This window comes from Pristiophorus japonicus, chromosome 9 (assembly GCF_044704955.1).
Source record: "Pristiophorus japonicus isolate sPriJap1 chromosome 9, sPriJap1.hap1, whole genome shotgun sequence".
Classification (NCBI taxonomy): domain Eukaryota; kingdom Metazoa; phylum Chordata; class Chondrichthyes; family Pristiophoridae; genus Pristiophorus; species Pristiophorus japonicus.
The window spans coordinates 209,522,658-209,547,368 of NC_091985.1; the positions used below are offsets into that span (position 1 = coordinate 209,522,658).

The 24,711-nt window shown below is 44.6% G+C and overlaps 1 long non-coding RNA gene across 3 annotated transcripts; it reads left to right on the forward strand.

Annotated features, from left to right (window-relative positions):
- Positions 1-23,870, forward strand: LOC139273609 (uncharacterized). Of its 3 annotated transcripts, XR_011595241.1 has the most exons (6): positions 1-81; positions 863-949; positions 7,587-7,701; positions 14,964-15,166; positions 16,016-16,104; positions 22,802-23,870. It is a non-coding gene; the product is annotated as an uncharacterized lncRNA (long non-coding RNA). The 3 variants fall into 3 exon arrangements; XR_011595240.1 differs by lacking the exon at positions 14,964-15,166; XR_011595242.1 differs by lacking the exons at positions 7,587-7,701; positions 14,964-15,166.
- Positions 23,871-24,711: the final 841 nt, after the last annotated feature.

Here is a 24,711-nt window from a genome sequence, read left to right on the forward strand (position 1 = left end):
CCCAGCCTGTGAGCGCCATTCACTCAGTGAGCGGAAGCAGATGGTTTAAACAGCCGGGAATGGAGACACCGAGGTCCCGCGGTAAGGCAGCGAGCAGCAGCCTCCTTACATCAGCACATCGGTTTGGGAGCGTGTCCGCAGATGGGCTCAGAGATCGGCACTGAGTCCGGGGGAAGTTCAGGGGGAGTCGGGGTCTGTGTATAACAGGCGGAGTGGAGCAAGAACTGGCCTGAGTGCGTGGAGTGAGTGGGGGAAGGGAGAGGCCATTCTCGGGCTGTGTGTGGACAGCGTGTGTCCCGGGTAAGGGAGACAGAATGGGAAAGATCTGCTGTTTACAATCATTGCTGCTTTCTCCCTGCAAACCAGTAGTGAACGTTCCTGCTTTAGTTCCAGTCTCACTGTGTTTGTTGTCATTGGACAGCGAGCAGTGGAAGCAGAGCCGGACACTGAGGATTTATACAAGGAGCATCTATTGCAGGCACCGGGTGAGAAATGTGAAGGACACGTTTTAAACAGCGGCTCTTTGTTTTTGGTTGAACGGTTAGTGCCCTGGGAGAGGGGAGCAGCAATCTGAGCTGTGTAAAAGTCCGTGCTCCATCGGGTAGTCCCATTCCTGAAGCAGGGCAGGGGTTGGGTTGTGTCTGGATGTCAGTAAATTGCTGTAAATCTGTCCAACACACTTGGTGTGCAGAAGCTGAGTGCTGCAGTACTGCAGTGGAGTCAGACACTGACACTGTTTGTATCGCTGGCTTCCCTTTGTGAATGTTCATAATGAATATTAAGTGAACGATTACATTCATCACTTTAGTCTTTTCTACCTCTCCTGTTCTTGAATGATCAGAGATACATTTTCTTCTTACAGGCAAGGAATTGAAGGAACCGGAAATGTGAAGTTTCTTCCACCTGAGACATTTGGAACAGTGTAACCAGCTGCTTGTAAACACAGTAGGTACGGTACCTATCACAGTGTCATCATCACAGCAGTCCCTTGAACGAGGGTAACTTGCTTCCACATGAGTTCACAGATGTTTCAATGAAGGACCCGATATTCCAGTCCTGAACTCCAATTGAAGGGTGGAAGATGCCTGTGCCTGGTTTGTTTTAACGTGTGGTGACCGTTGCAAATCAACCACCACATGGGCTTGACAGAGCTCGGCCTTTATCCAGTGGCAAGGGTTAACCAAGATGACTGGAGACCTGCTCTGCTGCACGGATCTAATGCGCACACATATCACAGTGTGGGCTGGCCCATTCTGCCCTGGGCTTCTAGTGTGCAGGTACACAGACAGGTTATCCGAATTAAACATGTTTGTGGTGCTGAATGGCCTCCTCCTATTCCTGTGTAACAGGCCCGAGGGGGTTAATAGTCACCTCCTGTTCCTAATTTAACAGACTGGAGATACTGAGTGGTCTTCTCATGTTCCTAATGTAATAAACACGAGGGACATAATGGCTTCCTCCTGTTCATATGTAACAAGGTCTAGGGGCAGAATGGCCTCCCCCTGTACCTTTGTATCAGGCTAGAATGGGATGAATGGTCTCCTTTAGTTCTTATGTAACAGGTTCCAGGGGCTGAATAGCCACTTCTATTCCTGTGTCACAGACTCCAGGGGCTAAATAGTCTCCTCCAGTTCCTATGTAACAAGCTCGAGGGGCTGAATGCCCTCCTCCTGTTCCCCTGAAACAGTCCCACGGGGATGAATGCTCTTGTCCTATTCCTAATGTAACAGACCCGAGGGGCAGAATTGCTTCCTCCTACTGCTTTCTAACTCCAATTGCTGAATAGCCCTCTCCAGTTCCTAATGTAATCAGCTCGAGTTGCTGTATGGCCTCCTCCAGTCCCTATATGATATCCTCGAAGGGTTGAACGGCCTTCTCCTGTTCCCATGTCACAGGGTCAAAGGGCTGAATGGCCTGCTTGTGATCCTAATTTAACATGCTTGAGGGGCTGAATATCCTCCCCCAGTTCCTATATAACATGTGCGAGGGGCTGAAAGACCTCTTCCAATTCCTTTAACAGGCTGGAGGTGCTGAATGAGCACCTCCTGTTCCTGGTTAACAGTTCCGAGGGGTGGAATTGACCTACTCCTGTTCCGATGTAACAGACCCAAGGGACTGAGGGTCTTCTCCTGTTCCTAATGTAAGAAGCACGAGGGGATGAAAAACTTCCTGCTGTTCCCATGTCACAGAATCAAAGGCTGAGTGGTCTGCTTGTGTTTCTAATGTTAGAGAGGCTGAATTTCCTCTTCCCATATAACAGAATGGAAGGGCTGAATGGCATCCTCCTGATCCAATGTAACAGGCTCGAGGGGAAGAATAGCCTCATCCTGCTCCTGTCTAACAACATTCAGTGCTGAACAGCCACCTCCTGTTCCTGTGTAATAAGTTAAATGGGATGAGTGGCCTCCTCCAGTTGCAATATAACATGTACGACTGGCTTATTGGCCTCTTCTAGTTCCTATAACATTGTCGGTGGGCTGAATGGCCTACTCCAGTTCAGATGTGAAAGGCTCCAGAGGATGGATGGCCTCCTCTATTCCTGTGTAACAGTATCCAGTCGATGCATCGCCTCCACCAATTCCTTTATAGCAAGGCTGTGGTTCTGAATGCCCACCTCCTGTTTCTATGCAACAAACTTGAGGGTCTGAATGGCTGCCTATTCATTTGTAACAGGTTTGAGGGGCTGAATGGTGTCCATCTATTCCTGTAAAGCAAACTCCAGGGCTAAAAGGCCCACTCCAGTTCCTAATGTAACAGAGTCGAAGGGCAGAATGGCTTACTGTTCCTGTGTAACAGGATCCAAGGACTGAATGGGCCTCCTCCACTTCTAATGAATGGCCTCCCCCTGTTCCAAATGTAACAGACACGAGGAATTGAATGGGCCTCCTCCAGTTCCAATGTAACAGGCTCGAGGGACTGAATGGTCTCCTCCTGTTCCTTATGAAACAGACTCGAGGGACTGAATTGCCTCCTCCTGTTCCAATGTAACAGACTCGAGGGACTGAATGGCCTCCTCCTGTTCCAATGTAACAGACTCGAGGGACTGAATGGCCTCCTCCTGTTCCAATGTAACAGACTCGAGAGACTGAATGGCCTCCCCCTATTCCTTATATAACAGGCTCATAAGAACATAAGAATTAGGAACAGGAGTAGGCCATCTAGACCCTTGAGCCTGCTCCGCCACTCAACAAGATCATGGCTGATCTGGCCGTGGACTCGGCTCCACTTACCCGCCCGCTCCCCGTAACCCTTAATTTCCTTATTGGTTAAAAATCTATCTATCTGTAATTTGAATACATTCAATGAGCTAGCCTCAACTGTTTCCCTGGGCAGAGAATTCCACAGATTCACAACCCTCTGGGAGAAGAAATTCCTTCTCAACTCGGTTTTAAATGAGCTCCCCTGTATTTTGAGGCTATGCCCCCAAGTTCTAGTCTCCCCGACCAGTGGAAACAACCTCTCTGCCTCTATTTTGTCTATCCCTTTCATTATTTTAAATCTTTCTATAAGATCACCACTCATCCTTCTGAACTCCGAGTAAAGACTCAGTCTACTCAATCTATCATCATAAGGTAACCCCCTCATCTCCGGAATCAGCCTAGTGAATCGTCTCTGTACCCCCTCCAAAGCTAGTATATCCTTCCTTAAGTAAGGTGACCAAAAGTGCATGCAGTACTCCAGGTGCGGCCTCACCAATACCCTATACAGTTGCAGCAAGACCTCCCTGCTTTTGTACTCCATCCCTCTCGCAATGAAGGCCAACATTCCATTCGCCTTCCTGATTACCTGCTGCATCTGCAAACTAACTTTTTGGGATTCATGCACAAGGAATCAGCCGGTCCAGGCAGCGGGCGGTCGAGGGGGTCGTTCAACCTGACTGCCTGCCTCTCTTCCGCTCTTACATCCGGTCCAGGGTGTCCTTGGAGATGGAGCACGCGGTGTCCACCGGTACGCTCGCGGCCTTCCGCGAGAGGTGGGCACCGGAGGGACTGGAGTGCATCATCACGCCCGGCAACCAAATTTTAATTTGATTTTACGTTTTAAAGTTTAATTTGTTTTAATTGCTGGTGCTTTTAGTGTCCCCTTCCCTTTTATAGGGGGCACCGGAGAAATTGTGATTTTAGTGCCCAAAAAAAAAACAAAAAAACACAAAAAAAAACCAAAAAAAGGAAAAAAGGGCCTTGTAAATGTCTGGTGTGTCACCCAGGTCGGGTGGCACCGTTTAATGTTTTATGTTTTCACAGGTAAACTCAAAAGAGTTTCATGCACAAGGACCCCCAGGTCCCTCTGCATCGCAGCATGTTGTAATTTCTCCCTATGCAAATAATATTCCCTTTTGCTGTTTTTTTTCCAAGGTGGATGACCTCACATTTTCCGACATTGTATTCCATCTGCCAAACCTTAGCCCATTCGCTTAACCTATCTAAATCTCTTTGCAGCCTCTCTGTGTCCTCTACACAACCCGCTTTCCCACTAATCTTTGTGTCATCTGCAAATTTTGTTACACTACACTCTGTCCCCTCTTCCAGGTCATCTATGTATATTGTAAACAGTTGTGGTCCCAGCACCGATCCCTGTGGCACACCACTAACCACCGATTTCCAACCCAAAAAGGACCCATTTATCCCGACTCTCTGCTTTCTGTTAGCCAGCCAATTCTCGATCCATGCTAATACATTTCCTCTGACTCCGCATACCTTTATCTTCTGCAGTAACCTTTTGTGTGGCACCTTATCGAATACCTTTTGGAAATCTAAATACACGACATCCATTGGTACACCTCTATCCACCATGCTCTTTATATCCTCAAAGAATTCCAGTAAATTAGTTAAACATGATTTCCCCTTCATGAATCCATGTTGCGTCTGCTTGATTGCACTATTCCTATCTAGATGTCCCACTATTTCTTCCTTAATGATAGCTTCAAGCATTTTCCTCAAGACAGATGTTAAACTAACCAGCCTATAGTTACCTGCCTTTTGTCTGCCCTCTTTTTTTTAAACAAAGGCGTTACATTAGCTGCTTTCCAATCTGCTGGTACCTCCCCAGAGTCCAGAGAATTTTGGTAGATTATAATGAATGAATCTGCTATAACTTCCATCTCTTTTAATACCCTGGGATGCATTTCATCAGGACCAGGGGACTTGTCTACCTTGAGATCCATTAGCCTGTCCAGCACTACCCCCCTAGTGATAGTGATTATCTCAAGGTCCTCCCTTCCCACATTCCTGTGACCAGCAATTTTTGGCATGGTTTTTGTGTCTTCCACTGTGAAGACCGAAGCAAAATAATTGTTTAAGGTCTCAGCCATTTCCACATTTCCCATTATTAAATCCCCCTTCTCATCTTCTAAGGGACCAACATTTACTTTAGTCACTCTTTTCCGGTTTATCTATCGGTAAAAGCTTTTACTATCTGTTTTTATGTTTTGCGCAAGTTTACTTTCGTAATCTATCTTTCCTTTCTTTATTGCTTTCTTAGTCATTCTTTGCTGTCGTTTAAAATTTTCTCAATCTTCTAGTTTCCCACTAACCTTGGCCACCTTATACGCATTGGTTTTTAACTTGATACTCTCCTTTATTTCCTTAGTTATCCACGGCTGGTTATCCCTTCTCTTACCGCCCTTCTTTTTCACTGGAATATATTTTTGTTGAGCACTGTGAAAGTACTCCTTAAAAGTCCTCCCCTGTTCCTCAATTGTGCCACCGTTTAGTCTTTGTTTCCAGTCTACTTTAGCCAACTCTGCCCTCATCCCACTGTATTCCCCTTTTTTAAGCATAGTATGCTCGTTTGAGACACTACTTCCTCACCCTCAATCTGTATTACAAATTCAACCATACTGTGATCACTCAATCCGAGAGGATCTTTGACTAGGAGATCGTTTATTATTCCTATCTCATTACACAGGACCAGATCTAAGATAGCTTTCTCCCTTTGTAGGTTCTGTAACATACTGTACGAAGAAACAATCCCGTATGCATTCTATGAATTCCTCCTCAAGGCTACCCTGTGCGATTTGATTTGACCAATCGATATGTAGGTTAAAATCGCTCATGATTACTGCTGTTCCTTTTTCACATGCCTCCATTATTCCCTTGATTATTGTCTGCCCCACCGTGAAGTTATTATTTGGGGTCCTATAAACTATGCCCACCAGTGACTTTTTCCCCTTACTATCTCTAATCTCCACCCACAATGATTCAACATTTTGTTCATTAGAGCCAATATCGTCTCTCACAACTGCCCTGATATCATCCTTGATTAACAGAGCTACCCCACCTCCTTTCCCTTCTTGTCTATCTTTCTGAATTGTCAGATACCCCTGTATGTTTAATTCCCAGTCTTGGCCACCCTGCAACCATGTTTCTGTGATGGCCACCAAATCATACCCATTTGTAATGATTTGTGCCATCAACTCATTTACTTTGTTTCGAATGCTGCGTGTGTTTAGGTAAAGTGTTTTAATACTCGTTTTTAAACCATGATTTTTAGTTCTGACCCCTCCTGCAGCCCCTTTATATTCATACATATTGTCCCTTCCTATCACCAGGTTCGAGGGACTGAATGGCCTCCTCCTGTTCCAATGTAACAGGCTCGAAGGACTGAATGGCCTCCCCCTGTTCCTAATGTAACAGGCTCGAAGGACTGAATGGCCTCCTCCTGTTCATTATGTATGAGGTTCGAGGGACTGAATGGCCTCCTCCTGTTCCTAATGTAACAGGCTCGAAGGACTGAATGGCCTCCTCCTGTTCATTATGTATGAGGTTCGAGGGACTGAATGGCCTCCTCCTGTTCCTTATGTAACAGGCTCGAGATACTGAATGGCCTCCTCCTGTTCCTTATGTAACAGACTCGAAGGACTGAATGGATTCCTCCTGTTCCAATATAACAGACTCGAGGGACTGAATGGCCTCCCCCTGTTCCTTATGTAACAGACTCAAGGGATTGAATGGCCTCCCCTGTTCCAGTGTAACAGACTCGAGGGACTGAATGGCCTCCTCCTGTTCCTTATGTAACAGGCTCGAGGGACTGAATGGCCTCCTCCTGTTCCTTATGTAACAGGCTCGAGATACTGAATGGCCTCCTCCTGTTCCTTATGTAACGGACTCGAAGGACTGAATGGCTTCCTCCTGTTCCAATATAACAGACTCGAGGAACTGACTGGCCTCCCCCTGTTCCAGTGTAACAGGCTCAAGGGACTGAATGGCCTCCTCCTGTTCCTTATGTAACAGACTCGAGGGACTGAATGGTCTCCTCCTGTTCCTTATGCAACAGGCTCGAGGGACTGAATGGTCTCCTCCTGTTCCTTATGTAACAGGCTCGAGGGACTGAATGGCCTCCTCCTGTTCCTTATGTAAAGGCTCGAAGGGATGATTTTCCTCCAGGTTCCATGTGCTGAAAGGCCTCCTCAAGTTCCAAGATCCAGGGACTGTTCTTCCCCGTTGTTTTGGAAATAGCATCGGGCAGTAAACAGGAGCTCAATGCTTCTTGCCCGCCAGCTCTCTGATCGGGCTCCTCGCACTGATTATGTTTTATCATCTCGCTCAAACGTTCCCAAATGTTGCTTTCTTTTCCATCACCTCTAGGGTTATTAGCCAAGTTTGCATCAAGCAAATCGTGATCTCACCAGTAACAGCACTTTCCCGACGGTTATCCACGAGGCTGCTTCTGACATTTTCTTCTGTGTAATTGTTAACCACCGTAAGTAACTGAAAAGTTTCATTTCTACAGCAACAACAAACACTTGCATTTATGACAGATACCGAATAAATCCCACACTCACTCCCTGTACCCCTGACTGATAGATACAGAGCGAATCCCACACTCACTCCCTGTACCCCTGACTGATAGATACAGAATGAATCCCACACTCACTCCCTGTACCCCTGACTGACACATACAGAGTGAATCCCACACTCACTCACTGTACCACAGACTCAGATACAGAGTGAATCCCACACTCACTCACTGTACCACAGACTCAGATACAGAGTGAATCCCACACTCACTCACTGTACCACAGACTCAGATACAGAGTGAATCCCACACTCACTCCCTGTACCCCTGACTCTCAGATATAGAATGAATTGCACACTCACTCACAGTACCCCTGACAGCTATGGTTTATATCATGTACTAATAGCTCGTCTCTACTCCAAATATTTCTGAATCTCATTCATCCAATATAATGCGAAAAACTATTGTCTGTTGGGGTAGTCTCTGATCTGTAAATTTCACAGATGTAGGATAAAACAACTCGCATACCAGGAACTGACAGGTACAGAGGAAACACCCACTCACTTACCCCAGAATGAGAGATACAGAATAAAACACACTCACATACCAGAAACTGACAGATACAGAATAAAACCCACACTCACATACCAGAAACTGACAGATACAGAATAATACCCACACTCACATACCACAAACTGACAGATACAGAATAAAACCCACACTCATATACCGGAAACTAACAGGTACAGAGGAAACACACACTCGCTTACCCCAGATTGAGAGATACAGAATAAATCCACATTCACATTGCACAAACTGATATATAAAGGTAAAAATCCACACTCAGATACCAGAAACTGACACCCCGCACATCTACCACAAACTGACAGGTACAAAAAAAACACAATCACATCCCAGAAACTGACAGGTACATATTAATTCCTACACTCACACAGCAGAAACTGACAGGTACAGAATGCAATCCACACTTAGATATCAGAAAGTGACCAGTGCAGATTAAAACCAAAGTCACATATCAGAAACTGACAGGTACCAATTAAATCCGAAACTCCCATGCCAGAATCTGATAGGTACAGAATGCAATCCACACTCTGATCCAAAAAACTGACAGATACTGGTCAATATCCACATTCACATGCCAGAAGCTGACGATATAGGTTAACGTACACACTCATCTACCAGAAACTGACCAGTACATGATAAAACACACACTGACATAACAGAAACTGACAGATACAGATAAAGACCACACTCAGATACCAGAAACTGACAGATACAGAATAAAACCCACACACACATACCAGAAACTGACCGACTGACAGAAATGAAGGACAGTATCCAACTAAAAACAAGGGCGTACAAAGTGGCCAAAACTAGTGGGAGGACAGAAGACTGGGAAGCTTTTAAAAGCCAGCGAAGAATGACTAAAAAAATTATTAAGAAAGGGAAGATAGACTATGAAAGTAAACTAGCACAAAATATAAAAACAGACAGCAAGAGTTTCTATAGGTATATAAAAAGGAAAAGAGTGGTTAAGGTAAATGTTGGTCCCTTAGAGGACGAGACTGGGGAATTAGTAATGGGGCACATGGAGATGGCAGAAACTCTGAACAAATATTTTGTATCAGTCTTTATGGTAGAGGGCACTAACAATATTCCAACAGTGTATAGTCAAGTGGCTATAGTGGGGAGGAGATGGTACTCAGTAAGGTAATGGGATTAAAGGCAGATAAATCCCCTGGACCTGATGTCTTGCATCCGAGGGTCTGAAGAGAAGTAGCGGCAGGGATAATGGATGCATTGGTTGTAATTTACCATAATTCCCTGGATTCTGCGGAGGTCCCAGCAGATTGGAAAACTGAAAATGTAACGCCCCTATTTCAAAAAGGAAGCAGACAAAAAGCAAGAAACAATGAACCAGTTAGCCTAACATCTGTGGTTGGGGAAAATGTTGGAGTCCATTATTAAAGAAGCAGTAGCAGGACATTTGGATAAGCGAAATTCGGTCAGGCAGAGTCAGCATGGAATAATGAAGGGGAAGTCATAGAAACATAGAAAATAGGTGCAGGAGTAGGCCATTCGGCCCTTCGAGCCTGCACCACCATTCAATAAGATCATGGCTGATCATTCACCTCAGTACCGCTTTCCTGCTTTCTCTCTATACCCCTTGATCCCTTTAGCCGTAAGGGCCTTATCTAACTCTCCCTTGAATATATCCAATGAACTGGCATCAACAACTCTCTGCGGTAGAGAATTCCACAGCTTAATAACTCTCTGAGTGAAGAAGTTTCTGCTCCTTTCAGTCCTAAATGGCTTAGCCCTTCTCCTTAGACTATGTCCCCTGGTTCTGGACTTCCCCAACATCGGGAACATTCTTCCTGTGTCCAACCTGTCCAGTCCCGTCAGAATTTAAAATGTTCGAGATCCCCTCTCATCCTTCTAAATTCCAGTGAATACAGTCCGAGTCGATCCAGTCCCTCGTCATATGTCAGTCCTGCCATCCCGGGAAGCAGTCTGGTGAATCGTCGCTGCACTTCCTCAATAGCAAAAACATCCTTCCTCAGATTAGGAGACCAAAACTGAACACAATATTCCAGGTGAGGCCTCACTAAGGCTCTGTAGAACTGCAGTAAGACCTCCCTGCTCCTATACTCAAATCCCCTAGCTATGAAGGCCAACATACCATTTGCCTTCTTCACCACCTGCTGTACCTGCATGCCAAATTTCAATGACTGATGTACCATGACACCCAGGTCTCGCTGCACCTCCCTTTTTCCTAATCTGCTGCCATTCAGATAATATTCTGCCTTTGTGTTTTTGCCACCAAAGTGGATAACCTCACATTTATCCACATTATACTGCATCTGCCTCGCCTTTGCCCACTCACCTAACCTGTCCAAGTCACCCTGCAGCCTTTTAGCGTCCTCCTCACAGCTCACACTGCCACCCAGCTTAGTGTTATCTGCAAACTTGGCGATATTACACTCAATTCCCTCATCCAAATCATTAATGTATATTGTAAATAGCTGGGGTCCCAGCACTGAGCCCTGCGGTATCCCACTAGTCACTGCCTGCCATTCTGAAAAGGACCCGTTTATTCCGACTCTCTGCTTCCTGTCTGCCAACCAGTTCTCTATCCACGTCAGTACATTACCCCCAATACCATGTGCTTTAATTTTGCACACCAATCTCTTGTGTGGGACCTTGTCAAAAGCCTTTTGAAAGTCCAAATACACCACATCCACTGGTTCTCCCTTGTCCACTCTACCAGTTACATCCTAAAAAAATTCTAGAAGATTTGTCAAGCATGATTTCCCTTTCATAAATCCCTGCTGACTTGGGCTGATCCCAACACTGCTTTCCAAATGTGCTGCTATTTCATCTTTAATAATTTATTCCAACATTTTCCCCACTTCTGATGTCAGGCTAACCAATCTATAATTATCCATTTTCTCTCTCCCTCCTTTTTTAAAAAGTGGTGTTACATTAGCTACCCTCCAGTTCAAAGGAACTTATCCAGAGTCGATAGACTGTTGGAAAATGATCACCAATGCATCCACTATTTCTAGGGCTACTTCCTTAAGTACTCTGGGATGAAGACTATCAGGGCCCAGGGATTTATCGGCCTTCAATCCCATCAATTTCCCTAACACCATTTCCCGCCTAATAAGGATTTCCTTCAGTTCCTCCTTCTCACTAGACCCTCGGTCCCCTAGTATTTCCGGAAGGTTATTTGTGTCTTCCTTCGTGAAGGCAGAACCAAAGTACTTGTTTAACTCGTCCGCCATTTCTTTGTTCCCCATTATAAATTGACCCGAATCTGACTACAAGGGACCTACGTTTGTTTTCACTAATCTTTTTCTTTTCACATATCTATAGAAGCTTTTGCGGTCAGTTTTCACGTTCCCAGCAAGCTTCCTCTCATACTCTTTTTCCCATCCTAATTAAACCCTTTGTCCTCCTCTGCTGTATTACAAAATTCTCCCAGTCCTCAGTTTGCTGCTTTTTCTGGCCAATTTATATGCCTCTTTCTTGGATTCAACACTATCCTTAATTTACCTTGTTAGCCAGTGTTGAGCCACCTTCCCTGTTTTATTTTTACTCCAGACAGGGATGTTGAAGTTCATCCATGTGATCTTTAAATGTTTGCCATTGCCTATCCACCGTCAACCCTTTAAGTATTACTCGCCAGTCTATTCTAGCCAATTCATGTCTCATACCATCAAAGTTACCTTTCCTTAAGTTCAGGACCCTAATCTCTGAATTAACTGTGTCACTCTCCATCTTAATGAAGAATTCTACCATATTATAGTCACTCTTCCCCAAAGGGCCTCGCACAACAAGATTGTTAATTAGCCCTTTCTCATTACACATCACCCAGTCTATGATGGCCAGCCCTCTAGTTGATTTCTCGACATTGGTCTAGAAAACCATCCCCAATACACTCCAGGACATACTCCTCCACCGCATTGCTACCAGTTTGGTTAGCCCAATCAATATGTAGATTAAAGTCGCCCATGATAACTGCTGTATCTTTATTGCACGCATCCATAATTTCTTGTTTGATGCTGTCCCCAATCTCACTACTACTGTTTGGTGGTCTGTACACAACTCACAACTAGTGTTTTCTGCCCATTGGTATTCCGCAGCTCCACCCATACCGATGCCACATCATCCAGGCTAATGTCCTTCCTTATTATTGCATTAATTTCCTCTTTAACCAGCACTGCCACCCCACCTCCTTTTTCTTTCTGTCTATTCTTCCTAAATGTTGAATACCCTTGGATGTTGAGTTCCCAGCCTTGGTCACCCTGGAGCCATGTCTCCGTGATGCCAATTACATCATATCCGTTAATTGCTATCTGCGCAGTTAATTCGTCCACCTTATTCCGAATACTCCTCGCATTGAGGCACAGAGCCTTCAGGCTTGTCTTTTTAACACTCTTTGTCCCTTTAGAATTTTGCTGTAATTTGGCCCTTTTTGCTTTTTGCCTTGGGTTTCTCTGCCCTCCACTTTTACTTTTCTTCTTTCTATCTTTTGCTTCTGTCCCCATTCTACTTCCCTCCATCTCTCTGCATAGGTTCCCATCCTGCTGCCATATTAGTTTAACTCCTCCCCAACAGCACTAGCAAGCACGCCCCCTAGGACATTGGTTCAGATCCTGCCCAGGTGCAGACCATCCGGTTTGTACTGGTTCCACCTCCCCCAGAACCGGTTTCAAAGTCCCAGGAATTTGAATCCCTCCCTTCTGCACCACTCCTCAAGCCACATATTCATCTGAGCTATCCTGCGATTCCTACTTTGACTTGCACGTGGCACTGGTAGCAATCCTGAGATGAATACTTTTGAGGTCCTACTTTTAATTTAGCTCCGAGCTCCCTAAATTCGTCTTGTAGGACCTCATCCCGTTTTTTGACAAAAATTGCTGGATTTCTTTGAGGATGTAACGAACAGGGTGGATAAAGGGGAAGCAGTGGATGTGGTGTATTTGGACTCTCAGAAGGCATTTGACAAGGTGCCACATAAAAGGTTACTGCACAAGATAAAAGTTCATGGGGTTGGGGGTAATATATTAGCATGGATAGAGGATTGGCTAACTAACAGAGAACAGAGAATCGGGATAAATGGTTCATTCTCTGGTTGGCAACCATTAACTAGTGGGATGCCACAGGGATCAGTGCTGGGACTCCAACTATTTACAATCTATACTAATGACTTGGAAGAAGGGACTGAGTGTAACATAGCCAAGTTTGCTGATGATACAAAGATGGGAGGAAAAGCAATGTGTGAGGAGGACACACAAAATCTGCAAAAAGACATAGACATGCTAAGTGAATGGGAAAAAATTTGGCAGATGGAGTATAATGTTGGAAAGTGTGAGGTTATACACTTTGGCAGAAAAAAATCAAAGAGAAAGTTATTATTTAAATGGAGAAAGATTGCAAAGTGCCACAGTACAGCGGGACCTGGGGGTACTTGTGCATGAAACACAAAAGGATAGTATGCAGGTGCAGCAAGTGATCAGGAAGGCCAATGGTATCTTGGCCTTTATTACAAAGGGGATGGAGTATCAAAGCAGGGAAGTCTTGCTACAGCTATACAAGGTTTTGGTGAGGCCACACCTGGAATACTGCATGCAGTTTTGGTTTCCATATTTACAAAAGGATATACTTGCTTTAGAGGCAGTTCAGAGAAGGCTCACTAAGTTGATTCCAGGGATAAGAGGGTTGACTTATGAGGAAAGGTTGAGTAGGTTGGGCCTCTACTCATTGGAGTTCAGAAGAATGAGAGGTGATCTTATCGAAACGTATAAGATTATGAGGGGGCTTGACAAGGTGGATGCAGAGAGGATGTTTCAACTGATGGGGGAGACTCGAGCTAGAGGGCATGATCTTACAATAAGGGCCACCCATTTAAAACTGAGATGAGGAGAATTTCTTCTCTCAGGGTTGTAAATCTGAGGAATTCGCTGCCTCAGAGAGCTGTGGAAGCTGGGACATTGAATAAGTTTAAGACAGAAATAGACAGTTTCTTCAATGATGAGGGGTTATGGGGAGCGGGCGGGATAGTGGAGCTGAGTCCATGATCAGATCAGCCATGATCTTATTGAATGGCGGAGCAGGCGCGAGGGGCCATATCGCCTACTCTTGTTTCTATTTCTTATGTTGTTATCATACAGAATAAAACCCATACTCACATGTCAAAACTTGACAGGTACACAATAAGTCCCAACTTACGTAGCAGAGATTGACAGGTGCAGAATAAATCTCACAATCACTTCACAAAAACTGACAGGTACAGAATAAAACACACACTCAAATACCAGAAACAGAGAGTTACAGAATAAATCCCACATTCACATAGCAGAAACTGACAGGTACAGTATGAAACCCACATCCATGTATCTGAACAATAATATGCAAGTAAAACCCATACCTGCCTATTAGAAACTGACAGCGAAACACTCACACACCAGAGACTGATGGAATGAGTAAAACAGTTTAGGCACTCTTACCCCAGTGTCAGGCTCACACAATCGTTTTTTCAGTAATTCGGATGATAACTAACATGTTCTCAATGTGGCCCATTTAATTAGTGATAAAAGCAACTTGTGAAACAATCCCATTTTTGCTAATTTAATTTGAGACAAAAAGATGGTCTCAGCATGTGCTAAATATATGCTGCTCCTCCCCTCCCCACACAGTGCTTAAACCGACGGGAAGGGCCTATGCGAGCTCCCCTCCCCCAGCTCTGTCAGCAGCTGCCGTTTCCTCTGTGCTCGGCTGATGATCGTTGAACACATCAGGGAGCGGAGATACCCCGGGCCCGAGTAAGGGAGCAAACAGCAGCCTCCTTACAGCAGCTCATCACATTGGGACTGTGTCCACAGATGGGCTTTGAGTCGGGGTAAGTTCAGCTTTAGTCGGGGGCTGTCTGTAAGAGGCAGAGTGGAGCAGGAACTAGTTCTGGAACATGGAGTGAATGGGGGAACGGAGAGGCCATTTTCGGGCTGTGTGTGGACAGTGTAAGGTAACAGTGAAAGTAAATCACCTCGCTCTTTCAAATCATTGCTACTTTCTTTCTCCAAATCAGTAATAAATGTTCCTGATTCAGTTCCAATCTCAGTGTCTGTTGTTCTTGGACAGTGAACAGTGAAAACACAGCCTGAGAGTGAGGATGTGAGGAGTTTCACAAGTGCATCTATTGCAGGCATCAGGAGAGGAGTGTGACAGGAGACACTTCAAAAATGGGTTATTTTGTTTTGGTGCATTGAATTCTCAGAACAGTGTTGCTGATGATCGAGAGATACATTGTCGCTCCCTCCGATACATCGGGTAACTGGGACATTCTGTTAATGACACAGGTCCGCAACTCGGTTCCAATAGACTGAGAACAATTGTTGTACAGCCCAGGTACCTGTGGTTATATTCCAGGAAGCAATTCAGAATTTTACAGGTAGTTCCATGGGAGTGGGAGATATAAACCTGGACAGTGCCAATCGGGTGTTCCCATTCATGGACCAGTGCTGGGTTTTGGTTGTGTCTGGATGCTGATAACTTACTATAGAACCATCCTACACACCTGGTGTGGTGAATCTGAGTGCCACTGTACTGCAGTGAGGTCAGATGACACAGATTCCTCTCTCCAGATACTTTACTTTATTATAAACAAACACATTAATTATAAATCTTTTTATATTCTCTCCATCACCTGTCCATATCATAACTAATAGTGTTCTCCTATTATTATTCTCAGAGCAAAATACTTCACCAAGCCGGAATAAATTTGATCTTTCCTCAACCCGGAACACAAGGAACAGTGCAGGCAGCTCCTTCTCACACACAGTAAGTACATTATCACTCACAGAGCGCAGAGACACAGAACTGACCTCAATCATATTGTCACAGGCAGCAGAAGCTGTCAGTCCCACAGTGATCCGAATTTGCAGAGTTACATTATGAACCCCACAGTCACTTGGAGCAGTACAATAATATGTTATTTCAAAGTCCAATCATATCGCATTGAAAGGCAGATCCAATTTCACTCATGCACACAAACAGATAGACACTGACACAGTGTCAATCCACACTGGTGTCTGTACACTGACTCTCAAACCCAACAGCTAACATACAAAAGCAGAGAAATGGAGGTAATGGACTGAACCAAACCTTCTCCTGAGACAGTCATCGATAATCGCAAGCTATCATCCGCCTTCAGCAGGTGGAGAAGGAACCAAATCCAACAGTAACACAGAGCAAGAATAGCTCAGTACAAGAGACTGTCAATTATATAATGAATCTCACACTCGCACATCACCAGTCTAACAGATACATAATCAATCCCACACTCTCACACATCACCAGTCTAACAGATACATAATCAATCCCACACTCTCACACATCACCAGTCTAACAGATACATAATCAATCTCACACACGCACATCACCAGTCTAAAAGATAAATAATCAATCCCACACTCACACACATCACCAGTCTAACAGATACATAATCAATCCCACACTCACACATCACCAATCTAACAGATACATAATCAATCCCACACTCTCACACATCACCAGTCTAACAGATACATAATCAATCCCACACTCTCACACATCACCAGTCTAACAGATACATAATCAATCCCACACTCTCACATCACCAGTCTAACAGATACATAATCAATCCCACACTCTCACATCACCAGTCTAACAGATACATAATCAATCCCACACTCTCACATCACCAGTCTAACAGATACATAATCAATCTCACACACGCACATCACCAGTCTAACAGATAAATAATCAATCCCACACTCACACACATCACCAGTCTAACAGATACATAATCAATCCCACACTCACACATCACCAGTCTAACAGATACATAATCAATCCCACACTCACAAACAGTACCAGAGACTGAGAGAAACATAATGATTCATACACTCAGACACATTGAATGACAGATTGAGAGAGAATCATAATCACTTCCAGTACCTGAGATTGACTGACCGTGAAACTCACACTCCCAAACCAGGCCCTTACAGCTACAGACAAATACTCACATTCGCATACCAGAGACAGATAGTTGGAGAGTGAACTCCAGTCACTCACCAGAAACTGACAAGTACGGAAAAAAAACACTTTTGCATTCCAGAGACCGATAGATACAGAGTAATACCCACACTTACATTCCAGAGACTGATAGATACAGAGTAATACCCACACTCGCATTCCAGAGACTGATAGTTACAGAGTAATACCCACACTCACATTCCAGAGACCGATAGATCCAGAGTAATACCCACACTCACGTTCCAGAGACTGATAGATACAGACTGAAAATAACACTCATAACAAAAAACTTACAGGTTCTGATTAAAACCCTTACTCAAATATCAGAAACACAGATACAGAATAAAACCCACACTCACTTCCCAGAGACGGACAGATACAGAATAAAACACATACCAGAGAGTGACAGATAGAGAGTAAAATCAGCACTCACCTGAAAGTGACTGTCTGATTCAATGTCAAACCCACAATACCACATCTGTACCAGACACTTAAAGGCACAGAATGAAATCAACATTCATATAATAGCAACTGATAGGTACAGAAAACATACACACATTCACATACCAGTGACAGACAGGTAGACTGCACACTCACATAACAGAAACTGTGATATAGAGAATATAACCCCACTCATAACAGAAACAGACAGGTACAGCTAAAAAGTGCCACACTCACACACAAGAGACTGACAGTGAAATCCACATTCATACTTGAATAAAACCCACATGCACATCCCAGAGACTGACATTCACAGATTAATACCCACACTCACATACCATAGACTGATTGATACAGAGTAAAACCCACACTCACATACCATAGATTGATGGATACAGAATAAAACCCACACTCTCATACCATAGACTAACAGATACAGAGTACAACCCACACTCTCATACCATAGACTGACAGATACAGAGTGAATCCCACACTCGCATACCATAGACTGACAGATACAGAGTGAATCCCACACTCGCATACCATAGACTAACAGATACAGAGTAAAACCCACACTCTCATACCATAGACTAACAGATACAGAGTACAACCCACACTCTCATACCATAGACTGACAGATACAGAGTAAAACCCACACTCACATACCATAGACTGATGGATACAGAATAAAACCCACGCTCTCATACCATAGACTGACAGATAAAGAGTAAAACCCACACTCACATACCATAGACTGACAGATACAGAGTGAATCCCACACTCGCATACCATAGACTAACAGATACAGAGTAAAACCCATACTCACATACCATAGACTGACAGATACAGAGTAAAACCCACACTCACACCAAAGACTAATAGATACAGAGTGAAGATCACACTCACATCCCAGAGAATGACAGCTGTAGAGTAAAATCCACACACACATAAAAGTGAGTGACAGATAAAGAATAAAACGCACACTAACATCCCAGAGAGTGAAAGATACAGACAAAAATACACATTCATGTTACCGAGATTGACACATACAGATAATACCCAAACCCATATACCAGAAACTGACAGATACACAGAAATACCCACACTCAAATCCCAGAGACTGACAGATAAAGAATAAAACTCACACATACATCCTCGAGAGTGATAGATACAGACTGAAATATGCACTCCCTTACCAGAAACTGGGAGGTATTGTATTGATTAAAACACTTACTCATATAACACAAGCTGACAGGTACAGAGTAAAATCCACACTCACACAAGAGATACTGAAAGGTGCAGAATGAAACAACAATATCAACTTATAGTTTCTAGCATATAAATATCAGGTACAGGACAAAACCCACACTCGCATACCAGAAACTGGGAAACACAGAATAAAACCCACACTCACATACCAGAAGCTGACAGGTACAGAGTAAAACCCACACTCACATCAGGGAAACTGAAAGGTGCAGAATGAAGCTCCACTCAAATACCAGAAACAGAGAGGTACAGACAAAAGCCCATATTACCTGAAACTGACCAAGAGTAAAACCCACACTCACCTACCAGAGATTGAAATTTACAGATACAATCCACACATATACCAGAGACTGAAAGGTAGAGTGTGAAAATCTCACACACACACCAGTAACTGACAGATACAGATTAGAACCCACACTCACATATCAAACACTGAAAAACAAAGAGTAAAACCGCACTCACAAAGAAAATCAACACTCAAATACCAAAAGTTGACAGTGCTGGAGGAAAACCCACAATGACAGAGTAGAAACAGTCATGGACAGAGTAAAATGCACACTCACATTTCAGAAACTGATAGGTACAGAATACAGCTCGCATTCACATAACAGAAACTGACTGGGATAGAGACATCGCAAATTCATCATCATAGGCAGTCCCTCGAAATGAGGATGACTTGCTTCCACGCCAAAAAGGGATGAGTTCACAGTTTTTTCAGTGAAGGACCTAATATTCCAGATCCCAATCTACATCTTGAAGGGTGGAAGATGCCTGTGCGTGGATTTTTTTAACATGTGGTGACCGTTGCACACCAGCCACCACATGGGCTTGACCGAGCTAGGTCTTGGTCCAGTGGCAAAGAGGAATCGCAAACTAACATACCAGAGACTGACAAGTATAGAGTAAAATCCACACTCACACAACAAAAACTGATATATACAGAGTAAAATTCACACTCACATACCATAGACTGAGAGATAGAGTAATACCCACACACAAATATCAGAAACAGACAGGCACAGGTAAAACCCACACTCACATATCAGAAAATGACAGGGACTGTGTAAATCCAACACTCACATACCAGAGAATTTCAGATACAGAATGAAACCCACACTCACTTACCAGTAATTGACATGTACAGAGTGAAAACCTCTCTTCCATACCATAAACTTACAGGTATAAAGGAAAAGCCACACTTGCTAACCAAAGACTGACCGATACAAAATAAATACTACACTCACTGGTAGGCATAGTCTATAGGCCCCCTAACAGTAACTACACTGTTGGATGGAGTATAAATCAAGAAATAATGGAGGCTTGTAAAAAATAAATGGGAATAATCATGGGCAATTTTAATCCTCATATTAATTGAACAAACCAAATAGGCCATGGTAGCCTTGAGCATAGCGTGTATCTGGGATAGTTTCCATAAACGGTACATTGTGGAACCGACCAGGGAGCAGGCTATCTTAGATCTGGTACAGTGTAATGAGAACATAAGAACATAAGAAATAGGAGCAGGAGCATGCCATTTGGCCCCTCAAGCCTGCTCCGTTATTTAATAAGAACATGGCTGGTCTGATCATGGACTCATCTCCACTTCCTTGCCCGCCCTTCATAACCCTTTATTCCCTTATCACTCAAAATACTGTCTATCTCTGCCTTAAATATATTTAATGACCCAGCCACCACAACTCTCTGGACAGAGAATTCCACAGATTTACAACCCCTCACCTCAGTTTTAGATGGGCAACCCCTTATTCTGAAACTATGTCACCTAGTTCTAGATTCACCCTATGAGTGGAAATATCCTCATTGCATCCATCTTGTCAAGCCCCCTCATTATCTTATGTTTCAATAAGATCAGCTCTCATTCTTCTGAACTCCAATGAGTATAGGCCCTTCATAATCATCATCAACCCCCTCATCTCCGGAATCAACCTAGTGAACCTTCTCTGAACAGCCTCCAATGCAAGTATATCCTTTCTTAAATAAGGAGACTAAAACTGTATGCAGTACTCTAGGTTTGGCATCACCAATACCCTGTCCAGTTGTAGCAGGACTTCTCTGCTTTTATACTCTATCCCCCTTGCAATAAAGGCCAACATTCCATTTGCCTTCCTGATTACTTGCTGTACCTGCGTACTAACTTTTTGTGTTTCATGCACAAGGATGTCCAGGTCCCTCGGTACTGCAGTACTTTGCAATTTTTCTCCATTTAAATAAAAATTTGCTTTTTTATTTTTTCTGCCAAATTGGACAACCTCACATTTTCCCACATTATACTCCATCTGCCAAATTCCTGCCCACTTACTTAGCCTTTCTATATCCTTTTTCAGATTTTGTGTGTCCTCACAACTTGCTTTCCCACCCATCTTTTAATCATCAGCAAACTTGGTTACATTACACTCCGTCCCTTCATCCAAATCATTAGTATAGATTGTAAATAGTTGAGGCCCCAGCACCAATCCCTGTGGCACTAGTTAATGTTTGTCAACTGGAAATTGATCCATTTATCCCGACTCTCTGTTTTCTATTAGTTAACCAATCCTCTATCCATGGTAATATAATATCCTCAACCCGTGAACTTTCAACTTGTGCAGTAACCTTTTATGCGGCACCTTATCGAATGCCATCCAGAAATCCAAATACACCACATTCACTGGTTCCCCCCTTTCCCACCCTGCCCATTACATCCTCAAAGAACTCCAGCAAATTAGTCAAACATGATTTCCCTTTCATAAAACCATGCTGACTCTGCTTGACTGAATTATGCTTTTCCAAATGTCCTGCAACAGATGTTGGGCTAATTCGTCTTGTAACACTGTTGTGAAGCACCTTGGGACATTGTACTAAATTAAAGGTGCTATATAAATAAAATATATTATTAATAAAGGAAAGCTACAGGTTTGTGCGCTGCCATCGAGATTCATGGAGCTTTAGCACCCATGTGTGGCCATCTTTGCAAAAGAGCAATGTGTGGGCAGGGCTTCAGGGTCCCAGTGAACCCAGCCAGAGTCAGCACCTTCAGGGGAGGAGAGCGAGGGGCACCAATGAGTGTAGAACTGAACCCAGCCAGAGTCAGCACCTTCAGGGGAGGAGAGGGAGGGGCACCAATGAGTGTAGAACTGAACCCAGCCAGAGTCAGCACCTTCAGCGGAGGAGAGGGAGGGGAACCAGTGAGTGTAGAACTGAACCCAGACAGAATCAGCACTTTCAGGGGAGGGAGAGGGAGAGGGAGAGGGAGAGGGAGAGGGAGAGGGAGAGGGAGAGGGAGAGGGAGAGGGAGAGGGAGAGGGAGAGGGAGAGGGAGAGGGAGAGGGAGAGGGAGAGGGAGAGGCACCAGTGAGTGTAGAACTGAACCCAGCCAGAGTCAGCACCTTCAGGGGAGGAGAAGGAGGGGCACCAGTGAGTGTGGAACTGAACCCAGCCAGAGTCAGCACCTTCAGGGGAGGAGAGAGAGGGGCACCAGTGAGTGTAGAACTGAACCCAGCCAGAGTCAGCACCTTCAGGGGAGGGGAGGAGAGAGAGGGGAACCAGTGAGTGTAGAACTGAACCCAGCCAGAGTTGGTGGTGAAAACTGGGTGCGGAGGATAAGCTGTCTTCAGACATTCGATGTGTTTGAATTTCAGGACAGGGAGGATGGAGAGTGTATGGGATGGGGATTTAGAGCTTTGGAGGAACACTGGAGGCAAGAATGTTCCATGAAATCTAGAATTGTTTGTTCTTAATTTCTGTCCTGTACTTACAGTAATGATTTTTGTAAACTCCTTTTCCGGGGTATCAGAAGGGCAGGATTTGCAAACGGGAAACTCAAACCAAACATCAGATCAAGATCTGACAGAGTCACTCGATTCCTCAGGACCTGAATATCATCGGCCTTTGAATGTGGAAGGAGAAATGTTTGTGGGAACAGATTTCAAACATCAGTGTGAGTGGAAAAGCACGGAGACACACTCACCCGAGGGGGAGTGTTCCAGTGCACTGCCTGTGGAAAGAGCTTTAACCAGTTACACAGCCTGAAAAAACATCTCACCTTTCACAGCGGGGAGAAACCATATACGTGTTCTGTGTGTGGACGAGGCTTCAACTGATCAACCTGGAGCGACACAAGGACAACCACACCATGAAGAAACCGGGGAATGTGGGGACTGTGGGAAGAGATTCAGATCCCCATCTGAACTGGGGAAAAAAGTCACACTGCGAAGAGGCTGTTCATCTGCTCCATGTGTGGGGATCGATTCACTTGGTCAAGCGACATGTTGACACACCAGCGAATTCACACCGGGTTGAGACCGTACACTTGCCCCGTGTGTGGGGAGGGATTCACTTGTTATTCCAACCTTCTAACTCACCAGCGAATTCACTCTGGGAAGAGCCCGATCACCTGCTCTTTGTGTGGGGAGGGATTCGCTCGGTCATCCCATCTGATGGTACACCAGCGAGTTCATACTAGGGAGAAGCTGTTCACCTGCTCCGTGTGTGGGAAAGAATACGTTCGGTCATCCTACCTGCTAAGACACCAGCGAGTTCACAAGTGATTGCAGGGTTTGGATTCTGCTGTTATCCCAGACTGAATCGTGTCCATTCTGACAGTTGTGGTTTCTTTCTGCTGATATTGATGACCCCGAACTGGGCTGGAGTTTAATATTCTGGATATTTGACCATTTAATAAACGGGAAAAGGGTCAGATAAAAATAATGCTGATTGTGTTTGCATCCATACTTAACTCTTTTTAAAGAGATTCCTTCAAATACTGGAAGTTGCAACAAATGGAGCTAAACTTTGTTAACAATTGATAATAAAATGAATTGAATCTGCGGGTTGGTTTTGGTTTTCTCTGGGATGGAGCCAGACATGATGTTCCTTGAAATACCGCCGGTGTCCAGTAGATGATGCTGTTTCTCCAACTAACTCCGACTGTGCGGAGAGTGACTGCCCCCGAGAGCATGAGGAATGTGGGCAACTCAGGGTCAGACACTGAACTCACTCATCCCACAGGGACCTGACGCACTGCCCCCTCCCTGGGGCAGCCGCAGGTCAGACACTGAACATACTGCATCCCACAAGGACATCACTCACTACTTCCTCGCTGGGGCAGCCCAGGGTCAGACACTGAACATACTGCACCCCACAGGGACATCACACACTGCCCCCTCCCTGGGGCAGCTCAGGGTCAGACACTGAACATATTGCATCCCACAAGGACATCACTCACTACTTCCTCGCTGGGGCAGCTCAGGGTCAGACACTGAACATACTGCACCCCACAGGAACATCACACACTGTCCCCTCCCTGGGGCAGCTCAGGGTCAGACACTGAACATACTGCCCCCCACAGGGACATCACACACTGCCCCCCTCCCTGGGGCAGCTCAGGTCAGACACTGAACATACTGCCCCCCACAGGGACAGCACACTCTGCCCCCTCCCTGGGACAGATCGGGGTCAGAACTTGGAATGGGAAGGGGAGGATCCAGTTGTTGTCGACCATGTAGGAACCAACGACGTAGGTAGGACTAGGAATGAGTTTCTGCTGAAAGAGATGGAGGAGTTGGGGTCCAAATGAAAAAGCTGAACCTCAAAGGTAATAATCTCTGGATTGTTACCTGAGCCCCACACCAATTGTTACAGGGATAAGCAGATTAGAATGTTAAATGT